At 38.1% G+C, this 27,470-nt stretch overlaps 1 long non-coding RNA gene across 1 annotated transcript in view; it reads right to left on the bottom strand.

Annotated features, from left to right (window-relative positions):
* Positions 1 to 15,309: 15,309 nt before the first annotated feature.
* The window catches only part of LOC123328424, a 154,773-nt gene continuing 142,612 nt past the window's right edge, over positions 15,310 to 27,470 (bottom strand). Inside the window, exon 4 of the long non-coding RNA XR_006543240.2 lies at positions 15,310 to 15,935. This is a non-coding gene — a long non-coding RNA (uncharacterized LOC123328424). The remainder of the gene's footprint in view (positions 15,936 to 27,470) is intronic.

Here is a 27,470-nt window from a genome sequence, read left to right as displayed (position 1 = left end):
TCCCCTACTACCCGAACCAATACAAGAAAGTACCCTTGGCTGAACCAGTGACGCATTAGAAGTATCCATCTCCTGGAGCTTCAACTGACATTTCCCTGTTCAATTTGCAGATTTTCTTTTAATGCTTTTCTTACAATAAGGCCCATAGTTGTTCTTTTTTAAATCAGTTTTCATTATTCTGATATGATACTGATATACACTGCCATGACTTCACATTCTCATATTCTCCAAAGGTGCAGCAATATGTCATGAATGGGTTTACACTGTGAAGAAGGAAATCTAAGTACTAAAGTCAATGTTATCACTTCACAGCTGATTCTCAATCAGTAAAAAACTCTCTGGATAACACTTTCAAATCTATAAAGTGGGGTTAATTTTACTCTGTCCTAATTTTCTGTCCAAAGTTTTATAAACCACAGCTTTATATGTGAATGTGAAAGCCCTCTGAAAACCATAGATGATAATAAATTTGTAGTGCATGTGTACTCAGTCACTCAGTGGCGTCCAACTCTTTGTGACCCTCTGGACTATAGCCCACCTGGCTCCTTGTCCACAGAATTTCCCAGGAAAGAATACTGGAGTGGGTTACCATTTCCTTCTCCAGGGGATCTTCCCTACCCAAGGACTGAACCCAGGTCTCCTGTGTCTCTTACATTGACAGGTGGATTCTTTACCACTGAGCCAACTGGAAAACCCAGTAAATTTGTAGAGCACTATCTAAATAAAAATCACAGTTGTAATTAAAGTTATTAAAACAAACTGTCACTTCATTAGTGATGCTTCCCACCTGGCCTATACAGAGTATATTAGACAGAGCTCTCCAGAGAAATATCAGAATGAGCAAGGTGCATGTGTGTGTGTGTATACAGAAAAACATTTTTCTTAGGCCCACATGCTTGTGGAATTTGTTAAGTTAAAATCTGCAGAATAGTCTAGCAGGCTGGAGACACAAAAAAGAGTTACATTGAAGTCCAAAGGCAGCTCGCTGGCAGAATTCCTTCTTCTTCCATGAAGGTCAACTCTTTCCTATTAAGGCCTTCAACTGATTGGATGAGGCCCATCTGCTTTACCCAAAGTCTACTGATTTAACTGATAACCTCATTATCAAAGGGACTTCCCTGGTAATTCAATGGTAAAAAAAAAATCTTCCTGCAATGCAGGAGCTGCAGAAGATGCAGATTTGATCCCAGATCAGGAAGATCCACTGGAGGAGGGCATGGCAACCCACTCCAGCATTCTTGCCTGGAGAATCACATGGACAGAGGAGCTTGGTGGGCTACAGTCCATGTGGTCACACAGAGTTGAACACAACTGAAGCAACTTAGCATGCATGCACAAACTCATCTTAAAAATGCATTCACAGGAAAGCCCAGACTAGTTTTTGGTCAAATATCTGGGGACCATACTGAATCAAGTTGACACATAAAATTAACCATCACAGAGAATTACTATCCAGATCTACTTACACAGAAAGTTCATTGAAGAATAATGACTTTTAAATTTTCATCAACCCATGTCTATAAGATTTTGCAAGGATAAATACAAATAAAAATGCTTGTTGAATAAGTGGTTGGAAATTAGAAATGCATCTAGAGTAACATGGTTTCATGGTAACTTTCATTTTCCTAAATAAATCTATAAATATCAAAACTAAGAGGAAACATACAAAAGGTAAAGCTATGGATATTCAAAGGGATTGCTGTCCAAAATAGCCAAGATAGACCATGCAGAACACTGGCTTTTCCTTTCCTTGCTTTCTTCTCAGGCTCTGAAACCACCATCTAATCTGATGCTGGCCTTCTTTGGTACTCTTCACTAACCTTTAAGTTTCATCCAGAATTTCCCTAATTTATTGACTACCACTAAATGAACTATACATAAGTGAAAGTGAAAGTCACTCAGTCATGCCTGATTCTTTGTGATCCTATGGACTATAGCCCACCAGGCTCTTCTGTCCATGGAATTCTCTAGGTAAGAATACTGGAGTGGGTAGCCATTCCCTCTACAGGGGATCTTCCCAATCCAAGGATTGAACCCAGGTCTCCTGCATTGCAGGCAGATTCTTTACCATTTGAGCCACCAGGGAAGCCTGTAGTTATCCTGCAAAAAAACAATCTACCACATATTAGAACATGGGGGAATTAAAAGTCCAGTAAAATTCTATGTGTCTTATAATATTCCTATAAATATTGGCTTGCAGGGAAAGTAAATAGAATCTTGTGATGTTCAATTCTTCTATTGCTACAAATTTCTAACACAACATCATTGGTTGTCTATTTAATTAACTATACCATGCTTTCTGACTCAGCTAGGTTTGGAAAATTATAATTTATTAGATACAATTTATAAACATTTTGTGCTAGCTAGCTGTAAAATCAAGTACTACCATATGTCATTTTAAAAGTGCAAAATGTAAAAGGGAATAATTAACCTAAAAGTTAGTTAAGTGTTCACTGTATTTCATGCTCTGCCAGGTAAACTGATGAAGTGTTTAGACCTGGTAAATCTGCCCTTGTATTTGTGCTGGAATGACCATTACAGTTGGTTATCTCCAAGGAAACAGTTTGCAAATCTGCTCTTTGATAACTGGATGCCCAGGTAAGGAGGGGAAAAAAAAAAATCTCTCAAGGAACATTTTTTAGACATTTTCCCTTGCATGGTTGCTGTGGTGAGGTGAAATAAAAATCATATTTAGATTTATAACTTCTGGCTCTAAGTTCCCCTTCAGCCATATACTAGCTGAATGACTTGGCTATTAAGACAAATAATATTTAAATCCTGCATTGCACCTATGGCTAATGGAGATATAAGAAATATCAGTGTCTATTGTACAGGAGTATTTCCCTGGCTCAGATGGTAAAGAATCTGCCGGCAATGCAGGAGACCTAGGTTCGACCCCTGGGTCAGGAAGATCCCCTGGTGAAGGAAATGGCAATCCACTCCAGGATTCTTGCCTGGAGAGTCCCATGGACAGAGGAGCCTGGTGGGCTATAGTCCATGGGGTCGCAAAGAGTTGGACAGGTCCAAGCAACTAATACACATTCCCAAGGAACAATTTCCTATTATAAACATATATGGTTTTTAATTATCCTAAGGTAATACTGTGGTTCAGAGCTTAACTATCAAATACCTCACAAGACAAAAAAGTCTCATCGCATCATTAGGGAAATTATTCCAACTTTCTGAGCCATTTTGACCACTGATTTTTTGAAACTCTGATTTTAAAAAATGATTATGAGGTAAATGTACTAACATCAACATTCCATTATAAACCTTTATGCTAATTTGAAACTCATTTTAAATCATGCACATATTAATCACTCCAACCTTCCCCTATAGGGAAAAAAGGGTCTTCTAAATTGACAAATAAGGTTTTAATCTCATTGACAATCATAATACCAACTCACAGGCACAATCAAAAAATAAGCCTAACTTCTATTTCACCTCTACACTTAAAATCTTTAGTGTCATATTTATCAATATCTAATTTTTTGTAAATTTTGTAACATTTTACTTTTTGTTTGTATCAACAGCAACCCACTCCAGTACTCTTGCCTGGAAAATCCCATGGACAGAGGAGCCTGTTGGGCTGCAGTCCATGGGGTCGCAAAGAGTCGGACATGACTGAGCGACTTCACTTTCACTTTTCACTTTCTTGCATTGGAGAAGTAAATGGCAACCCACTCCAGTGTTCTTGCCTGGAGAATCCCAGGGACGGGGGAGCCTGCCGTCTATGGGGTCTCACAGAGTTGGACATGACTAAAGTGACTTAGCTTAGCTTAGCTTATGCATTTATTACATACACTGTTGACCCTTGAATAACACAGGTTTGAAATGCATGGGTATACTTATAATGCAAATTTTTTTACTAGTAAATACTACAGTACTGCCCCAACCACAATTAGTTGAATTCACGGATGTGGATCCTCTGATACAGAGGAATCACATACAGGGAAGGCTGACTAAAAGTGATATCATATTTTCACAATGGATCAGCATCTCTGACTCTCATGCTGCTCAAGGATCAACTATATATCAACATATTATGAATTAAATATATATACACACACACATATCAACAACAACATATAGACATACACACACATACTAGGTATATCAAGATACTAGATTATATAAATCAAAGCAAACTATATAGAAACAGTCTCTGCTTGCAGGGAGCTTACTTTCTAGGATGGTTATCAGATGTTAAAATTGCAGAACAGTGAGTGCTATAGAACATATAATAAATGTATGCTGAATATCTTTTATCTCCAAATCCACAGAAATAAATCAAATGCAGAAATAAATCAAATGTACCCCTCAAGACCTAGTACAAATGCTACATTCTTCATGAATACTTTCCTGATATTTGATCCAATTGGAAGTCACCTTTTCCTCCTCTCAACTTCCATAGTAGTTTATTATTCATTTATATATTTTTTCCCTCAACATATATTTAATAAACACTCACTCTATACCAGGAACCTTCCCAGGTGGCTCAGTGGTAAAGAATCTGCTGCAATACAGGAAATGCAGGCCCTATCCCTGGGTTGAGAAGATACTCTGGAGAAGGAAATGGAAACCCACTCCAGTATTCTTGCTTGGGAGATCCCCATGGACAGAGGAAGCTGCCAGGTTATAGTCCATGGGGTCACAAAAGAGTCGGACACAACTTAGCAACTAAACAACAATAATTCTATACCCAGAATGACAATTCAAGAGAAACTTGCTTAATAAATGAGCCAACTAGTGCATGGATGTTAGACAACTAAGTAACATTTATCACCCACTTACTAAAGACCGGAAGTGATGCTAAGCGCCCTCTGTGCACATTTTTATTCCATTGTATTCCAATGTGGTAGAGATGGCAGTGAAAAAACAAACAAGTCTCCTTTGAAGCTGGTGTTCCAGTGGGAGAGTCAGACAATAAAATAAGCAAAAAATGAGTATGTAAAATTTAAGTGAGACATAATCACTTAGTGTGAAGCGTCATGAGAAAAGTAAAGTGTGTGGTACTGGGATGGGGATGATGGTGCTGTAATTTTAGATGAGGGTTTAATTTGAATGGAGTTCTGAATAAACTGAAAGAGCGGAACACAGGGCAGGTATGAGGGAAGAACATTCCAGAAAGAGGGAAAAGCACATGTAAAGTCCCTGAGGCCAGAATATGTGAGTGTGGCTAAAGAGGAGTGAGTGCGTGGGAGAGAGAGTAAATGAAGTCAGAAAGAGAGCTAAGAGGCAGATTCTGTAGTATTTTGTACGTCAGGTCAAGGAGCTTGGGAGGAAATCATTATGATGCTGCCTTAAAATTACAAAATGTTTACATTTCAAGTAGGCAGATGTGGTAGTGTATAACATAGTAGGATGAATAAAATTATACCTGCATCCAAACAAATAAAATCTCTTCTCTCCCCGAAGCGAAGTCAACATGTGGATTCCTTCTCCAAATCAAGTTACTAACATTTCCCTGAGCCTGATTTTTGTTTTGTGGAATGAAGATAGAACTGCCTGAAGGCAGGGATGAAAAAATACAGTCCTAAAAGCCAAGAGTTAAACCTTAAAACTGCCACAAGTTATATGAAATCCCTTTCATATGAAACACACCTTATGCAAGAAAAAGTATTCCCTATGCCAGAAGCAGAAGGGAAAAGAACCCGGCTGTTAACTATATTGTTATAAGTCACATATCTCAAGAAAGAATGAGTTCATCAGAAAATGAATCAGTCATCAAGGAGTTTGAGAGAAAGGAAGGCATGAATTATCACTATGCTTCCAGCACTGACTGGGAAACAGAGTGTCCTAGGAAGATAAAATGAAGCAAGCATGCCCAATTCTGCTTATTGTTGAGACAGATCTATCAGACTGATGCCCTGAAACATAGGAGCTATCCAGCCAACTCTCCTTGTTCTGATTTCATGCTCACAAGCTACCTTCTGATAATCTAGCCTCCCAGGATGTTTCTCTACAGCAAGAGAATGTTCTGGTGTACTGGAAAGTTACATTTCTTTCTATAAATTACAGCATTGGCATTCTGTATTTCATACTTCATTCTCCTGTGGATTTAGCTGATGTGAATCAGCATGCCTAAGTCCAATAAAGCTTTGAGACACTGACACTGTCTGCTTTCTGAATCTGTGAGGCTTAGGGGTCAGACCCTGTGCTGTGATGAGCTCAGCAGGTGATGCCTCTCCAGGGACTGCTGTTAACTAGCTAGCCACACATATTATTTTTTAACTTCTCCATTGCCTAATTCACAAGGGTTGCAGGACTGACATGAAATAATGCATTCGAGAGCTGTAGAGTTCTTTTGGGGAACACTGAAAAGATGGTAAAATAAATAATCTAAGTGTGGAATATGGACCTTCTACATCTGGCTATTTGGAACCATCTGTGGTATAGAAGAAAAACCTTCCAATCTAGGAACAATGGGTGTGTCTGCCCCAGGAAGAATGTAAATCTCATAGGGAAAGGTTCAGAAACTGAGTCATCTTTCCTTGTCTGAATACTTTTATTCCAGAGATAGAAATTCTAAATTTTCCTTTTAAGAGTGCAACATTCCAATACAAAAATTTGGAACTACTAGTGATTCTTTCATAAAGTATATAGATATTAAAGTATATAGAGATATAAGTATGTAGCACATTGTATGTGACAGGTAAGGGGCCCAGCTATATATAACCCTGTTGGACCCTGTGAAAAATAGTAATTCAGAGTCACTTGTTCAAAAATCAAATAAAAATGCCATAAAATATATTAAAATATATAGATTTTTCTTTTCTTTCATGGTCTCTCTCTTCATTTGTCTTGGCGTTTTTCATTTGCTACTTAATGTCATTCTAAGTAAAGAAGAAATAATCTTAAAAAAAGTTAGCATTGATTTTATTGTCCATTTTTATATTGTACAATGCCAACCCTGAAAATATAAGAGCACTCATCTGCACAATCATCAAAATTAAACAATTCATATCTCTCACAGGTCACATGTGCACATATATTTCTTTCTTGCTAGACCAAAGAAAGCACTGAACCAAAATAATTCAGCTGTTTTTACTTCTACCAATGTTCTCTGCCTTTAGTTTACTGATGAATAACGTCAGATTGACAAGTAAAAGAACTATGAGGTCTTTCCTTTTTTTAATGTCATTATTTTCCATGTAAGTAGTTAAATACAAGGAAGTAACATGAGTAAGAATGAATATGATAAGGTTTTTGGTCACTGTATTTCTTAGAATGTCATTGCCTTCTTTCTGCCTTTGAAAAAAGTTCTGATTTGAATAAAAATTGTGGTCTCTTGGGGTTGTCAGCAAGCCTGACACTTCTCACACTTAGCCAGTCATAGACATAATGAATTTGATGTAATGTAGTTACCTTGTACTGACTTAGCGTCTCACTGATCTCCCTTGCATCTGGGTCCACTGGGACTCTTGCTCATGGGGCCCTGCAAATGGCCTGAGCTTATGCAGCAACAAGGAACAGAGAGATCACGCACATTATGTGGGTCTCTTCTGCTTTCAGGCATGCTTAAAATATCAGGAATAATAAGAAATTATTAAGAATTATAAGACAGCATATCGTTAAACCAAGCATGGGTTTGTTCTGACCAGGGTGGCTTGATCAACTGCCCAGGTCACAAGGCCATGAAGCCAGCCCTGACAGGCATTGCTTTGCTAAGTTACTTCAGTCGTGTCTGACACTTCCTGACCCTATGTCTGTGGCCCACCAGGTTCCTCTGTCCATGGGGATTCTTTAGGCAAGAATACTGGAGTGGCTTGCCATGCCCTCCTCCAGGGGATCTTCCTGATCCAGGGATCAAACCCTCATCATTTATGTTTCCTGCAATGTAAGCGGGTTCTTTCCCACTAGCACCACCTGAGAAGACCCTGCTCTAAGTAAAAATAATTAAACATTTGTAACAACTATAAGAGGTTAGCACTATAATTATCTACCACTTCAGAAAGAGGAAACAAGCACAGAGAGGTCAAGTAGCTCATTCAAGTGTTACTAAGATCTAGTAAATGGCAGAGCTGGGATTTGAATCCAGGCTTTTAAATTCAAGATGCCATGTTCTTAACCAATACACAATGTTGCTTCTAAAGACACCAATTTTAAATTCAGCTCCAAGTTTCCTTGCTCTTCTCCACTTCTTCACTTTCTAAAAATATAAAAGGCAATTCATATTCATCATTTTTTAAAAAACCCCATATATTGTGTGCAATTATTGTCATTGCCTATAGTTTACAATAACTGGTATAAAGAATAATAATAGTTATCACTGAATGCTTTCCTCTGGGCCTAGCAATTTAATAAGGTGGTTTCAGTTTTTACCTGTGCTTCCAGTATTCTTGACTGAAGAATTCCATGGACAGAGGAAGCTGGCGGGCTACAGTCCATGGGGTCGCAAAAAGTCAGCCACAACAGAGCACATCAGCACACAGATAAGAACATAGAAGTTTAGAGAAATTAAGTAACTTTTGTCGGACTTGGGTAGTAAGTCCCAACTTGGCACCAACATCCAGAGGTTTACATACTTTGTCATAGCACTATAATTTTCCTGTTGCCCATTTTAAATGTGACCAGGTAAGCAACAGGGATCAGAACTATATGGATAGAGTTGATTCTTGCCAGATTTCTGTTCAGTCCCACATGTTCAAAATTAGAAGTATAATTCAATTGCAAGAAGTGTTTGATATTCAAATATGTACCCCAGTGCAAACTTGCTGTTTTTCTTTAAGAGAGTCTTCCTCTGTGTGTAGAAAGTTCAAATAGATTTAGCCTAGGATGAAATGCCAGAAATACAAAGACACAAGAGCTTGAGATGCTGCCCTTGGAAAAACTATTATCACTAACTGATAATCTCTAAGCAAACAGAGAGAGTAATTGGATAAGCTCTCTTAATTGAATCCAATAGAGAAAGGAGCTTAAGTCCTGCCTTGTTCTTGATGTCCATTAACACTACATAATTCTTTGGACAACCTTGAGATCAAAAGAGACGGGCATAAAACTGGAAAGCTCCCAGAGAAGTCTCAAAACCAGTTTTCTTTCTACTTAGAAGCTGTTTGCAGAAAACATAATTGTTACGGTAGATCACAAAATTAAATAACAGAAGCATAATCAGAATAAGCATCTCCCAAAATCTTACTAAATTAGGTGACATAAAAAGAGAAAGAAAACCTAAAGAAGTAATTTTGGTTTAGGACATAAAATTAACTGAGGAGCTAAGGGACTGTTAAAGTCCAGAAGCCTTGTGCAATGATGAAAGACTTTTAAATCTCTGGCAAATTTTCAAGACACATAACCGAAAATTAGGACTGTTTTTCCTAACAGATTTTTAATTAGAAGAGGAGTTTATTCAGAAGTAGCTGAATCCTTTCACCCTCAATTGTATATTCTGCAATTAACTAAGATCCATCACAGAACACTTGGTTCTTCTATTGCTGTTCACCTGAAGGAAATCAACCCATCAGAGACATTTTCAAAATAACTGAAGACCTAAACTCATTTTAAAAAACAGGAAATAAAGAGATAACAGAAGCACACCTTCTAGTGAAAAAAAAAAGGCATTTATTCCTTTAAGGAACCACACACCTCCTATTTATGTTTTTGTTTTTGTTTTTGTTTTTTAACAGAAGCTGTTTTAACTTGAGTTCCTCCAGAAGAAAAGAGCCACAGACAAAGGATTACATGCAATAGGAGTTTGACAGAAGTGTCGGGTGTGTGGGCTTCCTTGGTAGCTCAGACAATAAAGAATCTGCCTGCAATGCAGGAGACCTGGGTTTGATGTCAGGAATGAGGGATAAGGGAAATTAAATAGGGAGTAAGGGAGAATACAAGAATACACTATGGAGTTGGCTTCTGCCACTATGGGGAAAAAATGGTGCTACAATTGAAAGGAGCAAATGAGAAGCCATATGAAATATATCTCAGGATGTGTCTGTCTAGGAAAAAAGGCAGGCATTTATTCACTGGTCAAAGGACTCCCCCCACTAAAACACACAATCACGCGCATGCGCACACACACACTTCAAGATCAACACTTGTGAGTGCCATTGGGTTCCTGTGGATGTCACATATCCTTGTGAAAGAGAAGCTACAGGTCAGGCAGCCAAAGGCATGCACGGGGCAGACCCGAGATGGGTGCTGTCAGGATGCTCCTGCCTGAAGCTGGGTAAAGCCAGCATAGAACAGGCCCCTGCAACCGCAGCAGGAGGTGTGATAGACAGGTGTGACCGAGAGGACATAAATGGTTCCAAGAGGAGCCTGATAGAGTAAACATGCCTACTTCAAACCAGTTTCCATTCTTGAGTTCTAAGCAACTGTTTTAAATTTGGTGGCACAGATAAACTCTACTACTGTCTTCTTAAAGTAATAATAATGATGTTTCACATGACTCACAAGCATACCTTGAAGTGGGTTTAAATTTTCTCCATTCCCAACTGCCTCACATCCTGAACTCTCCCCTTCTAATGGAGAGTGAACCTCTATGGAGTGCACATTAGCCCCCACAGGTTTGTGGCTAATGCTATTCACTCACACACCCTCCTGGTTAGTGATGCCTCCCTGAATTGCCAAAACTAGCAGTCTTCCCTCTGCCTAGAGCACCCTCTGTGTCCCACTGCACTGGTGTGGTTAGGCACCCTGTCCCTGAAGATAAACAGTTTTTGCCTCCTCTGGCATTTTTTTTTTCAGCTTCTTCTATTTCTCTGCATTGACTCTTATCGTCCCTTCCAAGCTTACTTTCTCTCTCTCCTCTCTAAAGGTCTAATTTCCCCCAAGATGCCACTCTCTATCCTCAAAATTCCCTCAGTGGTAACAATAGCATCTGTATCCCCACCACAGAATGTCCTTTTACCCACTCCCAATTGTCCAATCACTCCTTCAGCTGTATTCTCTTTCTTTGTTTTTTTTATTATTAACTTATTGCAATTGGAGGCTAATTACTTTACAATATTGTGGCGGGTTTTGCCATACATTGGCATGAATCAGCCATGGATGTACATGTGTCCCCCCATCCCAACCACCCCCCAACCTCCCTCCCCATCCCATCCTCTGGGTTGTCCCAGTGCACCGGCTTTGAGTGCCCTGTTTCATGTATTGAACTTGGATTGGTCATCTGTTTCACATATGGCAATATAAATGTTTCAATGCTATTCTCTCAAATCATCCCACCCTCAGCTTCTCCCACAATGTCCAAAATTCTATTCTTTATATCTGTGTCTCTTTTGCTGTCTTGCACATAGGGTTGTCGTTACCATCTTTCTAAATTCCATATATAAGCGTTAGTATACAGTATAGGTGTTTTTCTTTCTGACTTACTTCACTCTGTATAATAGGCTCCAGTTTTATCCACCTCATTAGAACTGACTCAAATGTGTTCTTTTTAATAGCTGAGTAATATTCCATGTGTATATGTACAACTTTCTTACCCATTCATCTGCCAATGGATATCTAGGTTGCTTCCATTTCCTAGCTATTGTAAACAGGGCTGTGATGAACACTGGGGTACACGTGTCTCTTTCAATTCTGATTTCCTTGATGTGTATGCCCAGCAGTGGGATTTCTGGGTCATAGGTCAGTTATATTTCCAGTTTTTTAAAAAGAATCTCCACACTGTTCTCCACAGTGGCTGTACTAGTTTGCATTCCCACAACAGTGTAAGAGGATTCCCTTTTCTCCACACCATCTTCAGTATTTATTGTTTGTAGACTTTTTTTTTAATTTTATTTTATTTTTAAACTTTACATAATTGTATTAGTTTTGCCAAACATCAAAATGAATCCGCCACAGGTATACATGTGTTCCCCACCCTGAACCCTCCTCCCTCCTCCCTCCCCATACCATCCAGTCCAGGTTCGATGCACGATACTGGATGCTTGGGGCTGGTGCACTGGGATGACCCAGAGGGATGTTTGTAGACTTTTTGATGGCAGCCATTCTGACCAGTGGGAGATGGTACCTCATTGTGGTTTTGATTTGCATTTCTCTGATAATGAGTGATGTTGAGCATCTTTTCATGTGTTTGTTAGCCACTATTTGTATGTCTTCTTTGGAGAAATGTTTGTTTAGTTTTTCAACCCATTATTTATTGTTGTTTTTTTTTTCTGGTATTGAGCTGCATGAGCTGCTTATATATTTATAGAGCAGTCCTAAGTGTGGAAACCAACATCCCAAGAGCAGCTTGTTCTAAGTAAACCTGTGACCTTGTCTCTTGAGCTTTATCTCCTTCTGTGTTTCCTATTTCTACAAATGACACGTTCATTCTTGCAGCCTTCCAGCTCCTAAATTCTGTTTATCAGCACCTCACACACATTTACTCTACATATTTACCAAAAAGAAATAGTATATGATTCACCTCCTTTTAAGTAAGTCAATGGAAAATGCACTCAAACTGTAAATGCCCTGGAGTTCATTTATATCTTTAACAGTCCCCAACCTGGTGACCCCCTCAGTTCTAGAAAAGTCTGGCAAAACAAAAGGTAAGGTCCAGAAGAGATTCATCCACTCAGGACCAGCCAAAAGCTAGGCTCAGTTCAGTTCAGTTCAGTCGCTCAGTCGTGTCCGACTCTTTGCGACCCCATGAATCACAGCAAGCCAGGCCTCCCTGTCCATCACCAAATCCCGGAGTTCACTCAAACTCATGTGCATGGAGTCGGTGATGCCATCCAGCCATCTCATCCTCTGTCATCCCCTTCTCCTCCTGCCCCCAATCCCTCCCAGCATCAGAGTCTTTTCCAATGAACAATTCTAAAACTTTTTTTAAAATACACCGTCATATAATTCTGATTTTTTACATACCTGAGTAATTAAATCATTATTGTGCATTCCTTTTAAATGTTTTCTTTATTGTCAAAAAAGTCATATAAAATATATTATTTTAACAGTTCAGTGGTATTAAATACGTTCACATTGTTGTGCTGTGTAACTCTCACCATCATCTATCTCCTGATTTTTTTACCTTCCTAAACTGAAACTCAGTTCAGTTCAGTTGCTCAAACATGTCCGACTCTTTGCAACCCCATGAACTGCACCATGCCAGGTCTCCCTGTCCATCACCAACTCCCAGAGTTTACCCAAACCCATGTCCATTGAGTTGGTGATGCCATCCAACCATCTTATCCTCTGTCGTCCCCTTCTCCTCCCGCCCTCAATCTTTCCCATCATCAGGGTCTTTTCAAATGAGTCAGCTCTTTGCATCAGGTGGCCAAAGTATTGGAGTTTCAGCTTCAAACTGAAACTCTGTCCCCATTAAATAGTAACTCCCAGTATCCCTCCTTCCTCGTCTACTGATGTACTTTCTGACTATGAATTTGTCTGTTCTAGGTACCTCATATGAGTGTACTCAAACAGTATTCTTCTTCACTAATGTATTAGTATATTGGAATGCATTTTTAGAATTAACTTAATATATGTCTTACAAACAGATTGTACCTTCTTTTTTCTCCTGCGTTACATAGTAGATCTTCATCAGCCATCTACTTTATATACAGTAGAGTATATACGTCAATGTATACTTTTTTGCTTCTCCCTTTTTTCACACTCCACTCACATACCTTCCTTCCTGCTTCCTCCCCAAGTTAACAATCTAAATGTATCCTTTAATATTTGTGTTCCATGCTCATGTAGACATGTATATATTCACATATACACATGCATATGTATATACATACTGACCCATATCTAAGCTTTAGTAATACATTATAAAAATTGGATGATTACAGTATTTTAGCTATTGTTCTGTGTAATTTCACAGAAATCTTTCAAAGTACATAGTATAATTCTCATTCATTGTTTTTTGTGATTTGGAAGCACAATAATTTATCTATCCTTCTTATTACTGATGGATATTTTCCCCACTCTGAATAATGCTGATGTAAATAAACTTGTAGACAATTATATGAACTTAAACTTTTCTTTATATAGAATATATTATCAGGAAAGGGATTACTGGGCCATAAGCATATGTGTACAATTTTATAGCTGCCAAGGGAATTGTTTTTGTGTTTACTTTAGTAGTTTATCAGCATGCTGTTTTTCCCACTCCTGGTAGCAATAGATTTTATATTCATCTCAATATTTGTCAGTCTGAACAGTAAAATGTGAAATCTATTACTTTATCTTTTCCTGACTACTAACGTGTGTATGCATATTTTCATGTATTTTTTATGATACAAATTTTTAGTGTGTAAAACATTTTTTTTCGTACTCATTGCTACTTTTCTATCACATCTTTCTCATCAATGTTTGAGTCTTTTGTACAGATAGCAGCTTTTCCATCTAGTTTACAAGTTTTTTTCAAATTTATTGTTGGTTTATTCACTTCATTTATGGTATCTTTGTCGTAATGAAAAATTTGTAATTATATATACTTAATTCGCTTTCATTTTTCTATGTATTATTTCTGCTGCACTGAGTCTTCTTGCTGCACCCAGGCTTTCTGCAGTTGTGGTGAGCGGGGACTGCTCTTCAGTACAGCGCATGGTCTTCTCATGTGGCAGCTTGCTTTGTCACAGAGCATAGGCTCTGGGGCAGATGGGTGGGCTTCACAGGCAAGCTGACCAGCTGTGACCAAAATTAAACCATCATACAATTTAATGTTCTTGTTTTACTCTATGAAGGTAGAAGGAGAAAAACAAATGATGGCCAATTTTTCAATTCCATCTCTGTATCGTAAAAGACAGATGAGGAAGAAGAACTTCAGAATAGACCTAACGAAACTCCCACTATGAAAAGAAAATGTTGAGCACCCAAGAAAATTAAGAAAAAGAGTGAAAAGCAAAATGCACGAGGGGAATTGGTAGCTCAGGATTAGGAGAATTTAAAAGCCCACAATACAGGTAAAAGATAAAATAAAGTATAAATCTTAGTATGATATATTTACATTGATCATATACTTATTTATTCATTCAATTAGTAATTATCCATTAGGCCAATTCACTATATTTCAGGCCTTGTAATAGCTACTAGGGATACAGAAAATACTCCTGACTTCATGAAGCAATTATCTTTCTTCCTTCTCTTCTTGTTCTGTTTCTTCTTTCATTAATAAACTCTTCCTAGCATAGGATCTGACACATAACAACTGCTCTATAAATGTTCAGATAAAGAAACCACTATCTTAGGGCTAAATATTATTTAAAAGAATATAATAAAATTTTAAACAAATTAAGTAGGTGAAAAGAATAAAGAACACAACTCAAGACAATTAAGTCAAAAGAAAACAATGAAAAATGTTAATTGTTTATTTAACAGACATCTAAAAATACATCTACTCTGTAATCTATAATAGGTTAAGAGCTATCCATAAGGTTTGTATTTTGGTTCTCTCTTAAAAATTCTTATTTATCTTCTAAGATGTTGCAAATTTTCATGCATTATGAGCAAATTTTCTTTTACATTATTGAGGATAGTCATAAAAACTTCTTTAAAATACTTCTTTAGTTCCAACATTTTGGTCACCTTGCAAGTCAGTCTTCATTGCCTCCATTGCCTGTCTTCTCTCTTCAGAATTGATCACATCTTCCTGGTTCTCAAATGTTAAATAATTTTTAATTATGTCATAAACACTATTGTGGAGACTTGGTTCCTTGTGTTTTTCAATAAGTAATTAATATGTTGAACTCAACTGGTAAATTCTGTATTTTAAGAGATAATTCAAATTTCAATTCAGTTCTTTTGCCCTCTGCTTGAAAGCCTGGAAGTTTTTCCATTCACACATGATTGAGGGATTAGTCAGATATTTAGGCAAAGTTTCTCTAGGCAAAATTTAGAGCTTCCTGTTTGTTCCTTTTTCTTTCTTGAGATTCCTTTTTCCATTTTCTGGCAGCTGTGGTGGTTTCAAACTATGTTCTCTGGCTCTTCAAAACTGAAAGCTTTTTCTGTTTCTACCCTCTCTATCAGCCTCTCAAATCACTGGGCACAGTTTATTCACAGGTTAAAATCTATAAAAGTGGAAAAATCAGATCAGTGTGTTTATCCCTCTTCCATACAACTCCTCTAAAATACACTTGCTTTTGTTTCACTTTCTAGTGCCATGGTTTTCATATTTTACCCAGAATTTATAGTTGCTATCTATGGAAGAGTCAATCTGGTAGGAGCTTTGTCAGTCACATAAGAAGCAGAGGTCTCCAATACATTTTAAAAGTTTTAAAGTTACAGGTAAAATAAAATATAAGTATTTAAAATGTGAATATTTTAACTCTAAGCACTTTGCGAAACAAAGAGGTATAGATATAAGAGTACAGATGTGAAAAATATAAAATCACTGAATAAGGAAATTATGTCTATTTGTTGTATTTTAAGTCCAACTGTGAGTTCAAGCATGCCTCTGTTAACTGTAATTATATTTTGCAGTTGAAAAATGACTTCTAAGGTTATTAAGGCAATTATTTTCTCATAAAACATTTTGGAGGCAAAAAAGCAAAAGTTGGAGGTGTCTGAAGAAATCAGTATTAGTATCTATTAACTTGGCTTAAAAGTATTCCTTTGATTAAATTTCGTAGTTTTCTGCCAAAGGAAAGAGAAGATTGAAGGAAAGAGAGATTCAGCTATTTCCTCACAATCATTTTTTAATCACTTCATAAAAACAAATTTATAGTTTCCTTAGCATGAGCCATGAGGCCACTGCAAACTATACATCCTCTGGGTGACAAAATAAATCTATATAGCCATTTTATTGATCCATATCCCAAGCTGCACAAACTTTTAAACTGAGAGTGACATTGTTGGATTTTATAGTATCTTAAAGGAAACTTAGGTGTAGATCTAGATATGAACAGTAAAACAAGTATAGTCGGTTTTATTTCTTGAGCAGAAAACTTAGAAAACTTCTTTGACACAACTAAATGCAAATTGTTTCTCTACTCTTCTAATTTTCTTAAAAATTTTCTTAAAAATAACCTCACAAAAAAGGTACAGTTATATTTAATTTTTTAATATCCCTAATTAAAAAGTAAGAAATCACCAGGAAGCTAGGAAGGGATTTGTCTCCTTTAGCAGCGGATCTCTCCTTGGCAATGCTGCTGCTGCTGCTGCTAAGTCGCTTCAGTCGTGTCCGACTCTGTGCGACCCCACAGACGGCCTCCTACCGGGCCCTTCTGTCCCTGGGATTCTCCAGGCAAGAACACTGGAGTGGGTTGCCATTTCCTTCTCCAATGCATGAAAGTGAAAAGTGAAAGTGAAAGTGAAGTCGTGTCCGACTCTTAGCAACCCCACAGACTGCAGCCTACCAGCTCCACCGTCCATGGGATTTTCCAGGCAAGAGTACTGGAGTGGGGTGCCATTGCAATAGAGGCCCATAATTTTATTTCAGACAGCAAACATTTCCCCTTTTGAAGGTTAATACATCAGAGTCATAGGCCAACCCTGATCCCAGCAGACCAGAAAAGGCAGCCTCAGTCCAGGAAAGATCACTTCCACTGTCCACTAGACTGCTGGTTTGAATAGCTCAAGATTCCCCTCCAGTGCCTCCAGCTTCCTTAGAGTACAAGTCATGGCAAGAATAGGGAAGATCGCTGGAGACTGTCTGAGTCTAATAAACTATCTGGGAATTTTAGGGGGGTTTTGTTGTTGTTGTTATTAATAAAGATCTTTATTTATGAGAGATTTTAGTACATGAAATTGGCTTCCCTGGTGGCATTACTGGTAAAGAATCCGCCTGCTAGTTCAGGAGATGAAAAAGACTTGGGTTCAGTCACTGGGTTGGGATGACCCCCTGGAGTAGGAAATGGCAACTCACTCCAGTTATGCTTGCCTGGAGAATCCCATGCACAAAGGAGCCTGGCAGGCCACAGTCCACAGGGTTGCAACAACTCAGACACAACTGAGCACACACACACTATTACTACTCAGTACATGATGGAAATTTTAGTTTTAACCCTAATTAGGACAGCATTTTAGATAATTTCAATGAAGTCTAGATCTTGCATCACAGAAATGACCTCTACTTCTCTAATCCCCAATTGTACCTCACTGATTTCTCCAAATATAGGTAATTAAACATACAGTCCATCTGAGTTTTCTACAATATATTTGACCTTCTAAGAATTCGGGAGACTTAATTCTTACAAATTCTCTCCTTGCGGCTTTTCTCTGGCAGGTTACCTTGCCCTTTGAGGCTACTTTAATAACTGCACAAAATTTTTCAACTTAATTTCTTTTGTGGCAGCCAGTCCAAGATGCATCATTTGTTTGCCACTTTTCCAAGCTAATGACCCAGTATGAGCAGGCCAATATCAAATTAGTACCATGAGGACGAGCTATCTTTCTAGCTCCATGCATGGGGACCAGGGACATTGGCTTTTTTGTATACCACTATAACTCTAGCATTTAGACCAATGCCTGATGAATAGCTGCTTATATTTATTTGATGAATAAATTAATAACTAAATTAATAAGCTAAATAACTCAACATCTCCTAAGAATCTGTATTCAAAAAAGAAATGGAATTGTCCTTGTTCTTCTTCTCTTCCTGAGAATTGCACTCTGAAAGTCATTAGGTGGGACAAGGTAATGTAGCTGTCCACACTGGAGGGGATGGGATGGGAAAGCTGCCATGATAACAGCTGAGAGAGACCCTGAATAGAGAGAAATATGGCTACACCCAAAGGGTGGATTGTTGTTAGACATAGAGGGTCAAAGATCAAACAAGGTGAGGCTGGCACCCATGAAGGAGATCAGACCAAGCAAGGTGAGGAGAGCAACACATAGGGATGGTCCAGAATGGAAAAAGTAGCATTCCAACAGGGGGACGAACCAGCGGGTGGTGTCAGAAGTGAAGGCAGCCTCCAGAGGTGAAGGCAGAGCAGGAAGGGGAGTCACATTCTGACTGGGTATTCATTAGAGAGGGGAGTCAATCCTGTGCAGATTGTCAGAATTCACACATGGAGAGGAGCAACATGGTTGGGCAACAGAGCCCATGGTGAAAAGGGCATCCGTGCCTAGGGGCGGCCTGGCAAAAAGTATGAAAAGACAAGCAGGCTCATAAATAATCCATGCTGGGAATGCATCTTATAATGAAGAGGCAGAGCCCAAGAGAGTTGAAGAGTATGTCTGTGATAGAGAAAAATATGCCCTGGGGTTTTGGACTACTATACCGAGGGTGGATGGGGGGAGAGGGAAGTGAGGAGGGCAACACCTGAGGAGAGAGTAAGAAGAGATAGATTGGTGAACATGCAGGCAATAAGCAAAATAAGTAAATATGTTAGAGGCATTGGATCTATGCTTCTCATTATGAGAGAAAAGTGTTACAAATGTGGAAAGGGGAAAACTAGAATAAACTCTTTATTTTCTTGGGCTCCAAAATCACTGCAGATGGTGACTGCAGCCATGAAATTAAAAGATGCTTGCTCCTTGAAAGAAAAGCTATGACAAACCTAGACAGCATATTAAAAAGCAGAGACATCACTTTGCTAACAAAGGTCTGTCTAGTCAAAGCTATGGTTTTTCCAGTAGTCATGTATGAATGTGAGAGCCAGACCATAAATAAAGCTGAGTGCTGATGAATTGATGCTTTTGAACTGTGGTGTTGGAGAAGTCTCTTGAGAGTTCCTTGGACTGCAAGGAGATCCAACCAGTCAACCTTAAAGGAAATCAGTCCTGAATATCCATTGGAAGGATTGATGCTGAAGCTGAAACTCCAATACTTTGGCCACCTGTTGTGAAGACCTGACTCACTGACCCTGATGCTGGGAAAGATTGAAGGTGGGAGGAGAAGGGGACAACAGAGGATGAGATGGTTGGATGGCATCACTGACTTGATGGATGTGAATTTGAGTAAGCTCCAGGAGTTGGTGATGGACTCGGAAGCCTGGTGTGCTGCAGTCCATGGAGTTGCAAAGATTTGGACATGACTAAGCAACTGAACTAAACTGAGAATAAACTCTATGCTGCTGGACTGAAATTAGAGGCATCTATATAAACTCATGGCTTTTAAAATAGGCATAGATAAAGAAATTTAGATGTTGATGTGTGCACATGTATACATATGTAGTCTACCTACTGCATGGGCTTGGGAGCATTGGCACCTCAATAATCATAAACACATCTAGCACCCAAATCTTGACTTCTAAATACCATTATTCACTACAAGGAATTATAGTTCCTTGAAGAAATAGCTGATTTCTGGGCAAGCTGAAGCAGGGCAAGCATAAATTGAGAACACATTGTGTAAGGAAGTAAGAAAGTACTCAAAGAGGTTAGAGATATGTCAAAAAGACAGAGAAATCAGATAAAAAGGGACTCTACCTGGCCAAATTGGGGAAAAATCAAACATAAAAATAAATAATGACAACAATGACTAATAGCTCAAATAAAATAAACAGTTTAAATTTATCTATACAGATAAAAATAAATAAGAAATGACTAATTTGAAAGTTTAATGAGGAACATTATATTTACACAGTTCAAAGTGCTTTCTCATGGTTTCCTTGTTAGCTGCAAAAGGGAAAAGATAAGTGGAAAAGCCTGACAGACATCTCCAGACTCAAATGACCAAAGCTAGCATCACTAATTTTGAACAAGTCAAAACTGTGTACCCTGTGGTAGGATAAAAAAAATCACTTCTGTGTTATTCTTGCCAAAAATGCATAACCTGAATCTGGTCATAATGAAAAACCTAAATTGAGACGCATTTAACTGAAAAAAAAAAAAAAAAGTAGACTATATTCAAAAGTACAAAGGTCATGAAAGTTAAGGAAAGATTATCGTAAGACCTAATGAGAATAAAGAGAACCGATAATGAAATATAACAATGATTTTGAATTTGATCATCCTACTGTATAGAATATATGGGGACAATTGTTTAAATGTGAATGCATCTGATGATTAGATAATGTTGTAGTCATAGGGTTATGTGAAAAATCATTCCATACACTAAGCTAAAATATTCCGAGGTGACTGGGCAGCAAGTCACCAGCTTGAGCTCAAAAGGTTCAAGTGAAAAAAAGACATGTATCCTGTACTTGAAACTTTTCTGTAAATTTATGATTGTTTCAAAATTAAAAATACATATTTTTAGTAAAACTGTGAAACTTTATTTAAAAGTTTTAATGAGGGAAAATGAAGATATATAAACTCACTGTATTGGGTCCCCTCCCTCTGTGTTCTCTGCAGAAATCAGACTGATCAACACACAGTAAAATGTGGTTGAGTCATCCAGAAGTTCTCTTTCTCTGTCCTCCTTCAGAACCTACTGTCTGCAGCACACATCTTTACCTTGTAGCCTATAGTGTTTTTATATATATATATATATATTTATATATATACATACACACATCATATATGTGCATATATGTGCATGCTACATAATATATTAAACAATATAGATGGATTTATCACTGGCACCAATTTATACATAAATTGTATAAATATAAATAAATTGTATAAATACAGAAAATAAATTTCCTACATTTAAATGTGTTAATGCAAAAACTACTCTACCAGGGCAAAGTTATTTAAAGAAAATAAAAGCCAAATTGTAAAATATTGCTGCTGCTGCTGCTAAGTCGCTTCAGTCGTGTCTGACTCTGTGCGACCCCAGAGACGGCAGCCCACCAGGCTCCCCTGTCCCTGGGATTCTCCAGGCAAGAACACTGGAGTGGGTTGCCATTTCCTTCTCCAATGCATGAAAGTGAAAAGTGAAAGTGAAATCGCTCATTTGTGTCCAACTCTTCATGACCCCATGGACTGCAGCCTACCAGGCTCCTTCATCCATGGGATTTTCCAGGCAAGAGTACTGGAGTGCTAGAGAACCACAAAAAAATTGCATTAAACACTTGAATGCCTTTCTATTTAGGTTAATGTGGTAAAGCTAGTTTGCTATTCTGGAACTCTTTTTTTTCCCTTTCCTCCTGGGCTCACAGGCAGACTTCATTTCGTACAGCACTTGTTAACCTAGATTCCTCAATGACTATGTGGAGCAGAGAGCCCTCATTCCCCATCAGCATTTTATCTTTAAATGAGAAAAAGTAAGTTTCTGCATTTTAATTCACTGAGATTTTCTCCTTCCATAGCAACTGCTACCATCACCCAAACCAGTGAATGTTTTTACTCTCAGATCTGATGCGGGGACCACAGCTGACTGTGGGGGACTGTTAAGTCCCTGAGTTTACTTATAGTGAAGCATTTATAGGACTAACCAGCCATTCTCCTGCTAATACTAACTCCTTCTTAAAGAATGAAACTCTCCAATTGTGCTGATGAAATTATTCCTTTTTCTCCACCTATCAAAAGCTTGCTTCCAGGAAGGGAGTGAAGAGGAATCAAATAGAACAAGCTGCCAGATTCCTCACTATCTACCCATCCACCTGTTAACACCTATGGACAGAAGCCTCTAAAATCTACTGGGTGCAGAGTGTCAAATCTAGTGCATGAGAAAATGTACACTAAGTACGATGTCATTACTTCAGATACTTCTGGAATAATGTCAGTATAAGAGCAGAAGACCTAGAATGCTGTGGTAGCAAACAGCAGAAGACTTAGTCTGGTCTAGTTATGAGGAGTCTTCCCAGAGAAAAATCACTGCTAATCTCTGAAATCCTCTATATAGGTTGCTTTCCTGAATTGGGGTTTTTGCTGATCCATCTTTTACCCTATGTGGGATTCTCCATGGTATCTGACAAGCCATTTTATCCCCACTTTCTATTGTTTTCCTCAGTTCAAACAACTTGCCGTTTTCCCATCTGTAAAGTGGAAATATAAATGCACATTTCACAGGTAGGTTTAAGACAAAGAAGTATGCGGAAATACCTCCAAGCTAAATGACACACAGTAGGCAACAACAAATGTAATTTTATACCTTAAGGCCCCAGGTTTCTTCAATATGATGATCTAATCGAGCTACCAGACAAACATGTGCATTGTGTCAATATCTTATTCCTCACCCACTTAGGCAGTTTATTTTGATCTTCTGTCATACACTTAAAGAAAAATAAATATTTGAGTATTAAATGTGTGGTTTCCCTGAACCTTACTCTTCCTGCTTCAATTCTTCTTTTAGTTGAACTTGACCATATCTTTGTTCTCCCACATTAGTGAGAAATATAGGTATCTTGGCTCAGGTTAAAGCCTTTGCCCACCTCCCTGTGTATAAAGTAATGACCTTGTCAACCCAGAGAGCCACCGTCAGACCACAATCATCATCATCACCATTGCCATCATAATATTAATATTAGAGCTATATTTTATTGAATTTTTACTAAGTATCAGGTGTGTTCTAGGTACATATAATGCTATTTTTACATCATAAACTCTAAAATAGTTTGTAATATTTACATTTTAAGAATGAGTGTATCAAAGCTTACAGTGGTTGAAGTATTTGGCCAGGATAACACAGTTAGTTAGCAGAAGTGGGATCCAACCTGAAGTCTATTTGCCTCCAACAGCTATGTTTTCCACTAAATTAAATGTCTTTCTACAAGACCTTTCAAAATGCTTTCCTGTAACTTTTTTATTGCTACACTTTTGAGCCACAATCATAGTGGCATTTAATGTACCAATTTGATATACCACTGGATCATCAAATATCAGTGCATCAAAATGCCATGAACTGGGAACCTGAGGATAAGGTCAGGAAAAAGCAAAATAAAAGCCTAAACTATAAAGATGTGTACCATTTTGGAAATTATAACATAACATTATATTAGTACTAAAGAAAGATGAGTACATTGTGCTTTAATAACTGATCCTACTATTACTTAAAATCAGTTTGTTTTTCAAACTATTGCTTTTCTCCTAGTTTTAGTTTACTGGCAATTGGATTTCCCTATTGGAAGAGAATATGCTAATCAATTGAATCAGATACCTAGTTCTGTTCAATAGGGATCAGATCTTCAATCTTTGTGTGTGGGTGTTATATGAAATGCACTCTAGAAGGGACTCAATTTCTAGGCATAAATAATTGACCTTCATGTTGATTATTGGTTTCCTGTGTTTGACTCAGTGTCCCAACGAGCTGGTGGCTCAGGAGTAAAAATTCTTCTGCCAATGTAGGAGACACGGGTTAGATCCCTGGGTCAGGAAGATCCCCTGGAGAAGGAAATGGCAACCCACTCCAGTATTCTTGCCTGGGAAATCCCATGGTCAGAGGAGCCTGGTGGGCTACAGTGCATGGGATCACAAAGGGTTGGACACAACGTAGCGACTAAACAACAACCCCACAAACTGCACCCTGAGGAATGAGTAAAATTGATTCCTTAAGGTCAAGAAAACCCCTTCTGTAAGCCACAGCAAGCATGAATCCTCCAACTACTGCTCCTTCAGAAGACTGCTGAATTAGATATACAACTACTTTCCACCCAGGGAGGAAAGCTAGGAGTATGTTAAGCAACAAGACATTCCCTGAGGTCTCAATGTCTCGCCTAAATGCTTTCTTGATTGAGTACCATCCAAGGATTCCCCTCACCCCAGTTCTTTTACGTATCCATTACAAAACATTTCCTTTTCACAAGCCCTTAAACCATTTCTTTCTAGTTTCATTTGGATTTCCCTTTATTTGGAAGGGAAACCTTGCTCCCTTGTTCTGGTTTTGACATTAGTCTTCCAGAACTCTTCATGATTTTCTTAAGGAAATGCATTTGTAACTTGCTGCACTGACTTTATAAGTTTGGCCTCTGATGAGATACTTGAGCACATTGCCTCAACTCACCCAACCCTAAGGAATGGCATAATTGTATGAATTACTCTTCTCCAACTGATTCATTGTGGCCAAATGTCTGCCACTTGGACTTTACGGAGCCAAGTTTTTCAAATAATAACTGAAGGTAATCAGAGAGAGGAAGTGAGTCGGCACATTGATATTTACAAAATACTGCTACATTTCATAAAATCTCCCTTAGGACAGATTATCTAGAGATTACTCTCAGGCAGAAATGTATTGAAATTATATAAATTAGATAAATCTACAGAGATAATTACTGGAAATAGAAATATTCTTTTTTGTTCACCTATATATTTCCCTATCACCGAAGAGGCATATTTCTTTAAATTGTGGAGTCAGACTTCTTCCTTATCCATGTGTATTTGAAGGGAGACTACCATTGATTCCTATGCCAGTTGCTTATACAGTTAGTTCCCTATGTATGAACCTTCAAGTTGTGAGCTTTCAAAGACGTGAACCTGTGTCCACATGTCCAATCACGTAAGTTAGTTCATGTGTCTGGCACACATCATCAGGTGCACACATCCACTACAAGTGGGTGTGCTTTTGTGTCCTTTTCTGAACAGTACTGTATAGAATATAGTAGTATCTTTATTTCAAGCTAGATCTGCAAGAGAACAACTTCATTGAACTCCTCACTGTGCAACCTGAAGAGTTTACTAATGACGACCTGATGGAATTGGAGGCCCCAAGAAAGGATAAGGAGAGACCAGAGGAAGAAGTAACTGAAGAACTGAAGAGATGCTTGATGCAGGAGACAGAAAAGGGATTTTCTTATTTGCAGAGACACTGTTCGTTTTTGAGGCACAGGACCCAAAATGCAGAACTGTACACAAGTGCTGCAGCAGCTGTTCAAAATGCAATCCAGTGCTACCGTGTCATCTGTGACAAGAGAAAAGGGCTACTGCCCAAACATCACTGGATCATTTTTTCAAGAGGGTAGACAGAAGGAAGGAACCAGACCGTATGCCATCAATGTCAGATGTGAGTGAAATTGCAGCTTGCCCTCCATCTCCTGCTGCTGATGATCCATCAGCTCTACCATCTCCCATCTCCTCTCCCTCCTCCAGTCAGTAAATCATCTTGTCTGTTCACAAAATGCCAGCTTCTGTATGCCAGTTATTGTACTGTACTATTGTATCCTTCAAGGTATTGCACCATAAGATTAGAAGTGTTTTCTCTTTTTTGTGTTTGTTCATTTTTGTTATGTATTCTTTTGTATGAAAAAGTATTACAAACTTATTACAGTACAGAACTATCTAGCCAACTGTGTTAGTTGGGTACCTAGGCTGACTGCTGTACTTGAAAACAAATTTGACTTACACACATGCTCTTGAAAAAGAACTTATTCATATGTAGGGGAGTAACTATACTACTTATTTTATCAAGCTATCTGTTAATATAGAATTCCAAGGACTATATAGTGCAAGGTGTCACAAAGAGTCGGACATGATTGAGCAACTTTCACTTTCAATCACCACAAAGAAATATATGTGGTCTTTGTTGAAAATTATATTAAAATCTGGTAGAATAAAAAATTCTATAATCTAGAATATTTAACTTTAAAGTTAAGAATGTTATTAAATGTATAATATGAAAGGATTTCTAGTTTTCAAAAACTAAAATTCCCTTTCCCAAATGTATTTGACATTAAAATATTACTAACTATAATCTGTTTTTGAGGCAAATAATTTCTTATACCCTTTCTATGTATCAACATCACTCAACAAATATGTATTGAATCTTAATTACATATAATGCTCAGATATGGGTGCTAGAAAGCCTACAAAAATGAGTAGCCAGGTTTCTGCCCTCAAATATCTTGCACTGTTTTATATATCAATTTTAACTATGTGAGAAATTTCATTGTTTTAGATATTTCTGACTAAGTATAAGATGGCAGGGTGTTTATCCTACCAGAAAAGATAAGGATCTCATGGAAAAAAAACAGAACATTCTGGATTTTTCCAGGATATATTTTGCCCTCTGTCACAATAGGCAATTACATAAAAGCATCATAGGTCCTCTTTATCCTCCCTGCAAATATCTATAAGATAAAGCCCAAATGCCTTATCATGGCATGAGAAGGCCATCACAATTTGGACTTCCCTGCATTTTAACTCCAATGACTTCAACTCAGGAGTATATTAAAACCAGCAAGGCTGAGGCACCAACCAACAGGAAACAAGCAAGAGCATCCCTGGAGCAGGGTCTTGGAGGTCTCCTTCAGAGTTGAGCAATTACCTGTTTAGTCTTTAGATTTGGGGGGTGGATTTAAGGAATGAGGAAGGCAACCAGTTTGTCAGTGGGAATATGACACAAAGGATTTGAGGCAGTAGTAATTTATAATGCAAATGAAAGTATTTCAACACTCTAGCCAACAGTTAAAATGTGTGCCAGGAGACTATCAGCTTGCTTCCAGCTGTACCTTAACAAGTAACCTTCACTCCTGTCAAAGCAATCTAGTTAGTATTCCTGAATATTTTATCTCTAACCAGCTAATATCCTCTAAATGTTTTATACCCAACTAGTTAATATTCCTTAAATGTTCCACACCAATAGCTCCATGAAGCATTCCAGAGATGTTTCACTGCAATGGAGTTCCCTTTGCCTGAAATATCCTTCCCTCTGACCTCTCACCACCAGGATAAATACATTTCAAGACCCTGCTCAGGCTTCACAAAGAAGACAGTGCTTAAACTTGGTGCCCAAAGGCTCCTTTCTTAGTGCTCCTGGTTTTCCCCAACTGGTTCATCAAATGACAACATTAAAGACATCTTTTCTATGCCCTAACCCTAGACCACATGATGGTAACTTAGCG

The sequence above is a fragment of the Bubalus bubalis genome, chromosome 12 (assembly GCF_019923935.1).
Source record: "Bubalus bubalis isolate 160015118507 breed Murrah chromosome 12, NDDB_SH_1, whole genome shotgun sequence".
NCBI lineage: Eukaryota > Metazoa > Chordata > Mammalia > Artiodactyla > Bovidae > Bubalus > Bubalus bubalis.
The sequence above is the reverse complement of the archived record's forward strand: the minus strand, read 5'-3'. Positions and strand labels throughout refer to the sequence as shown.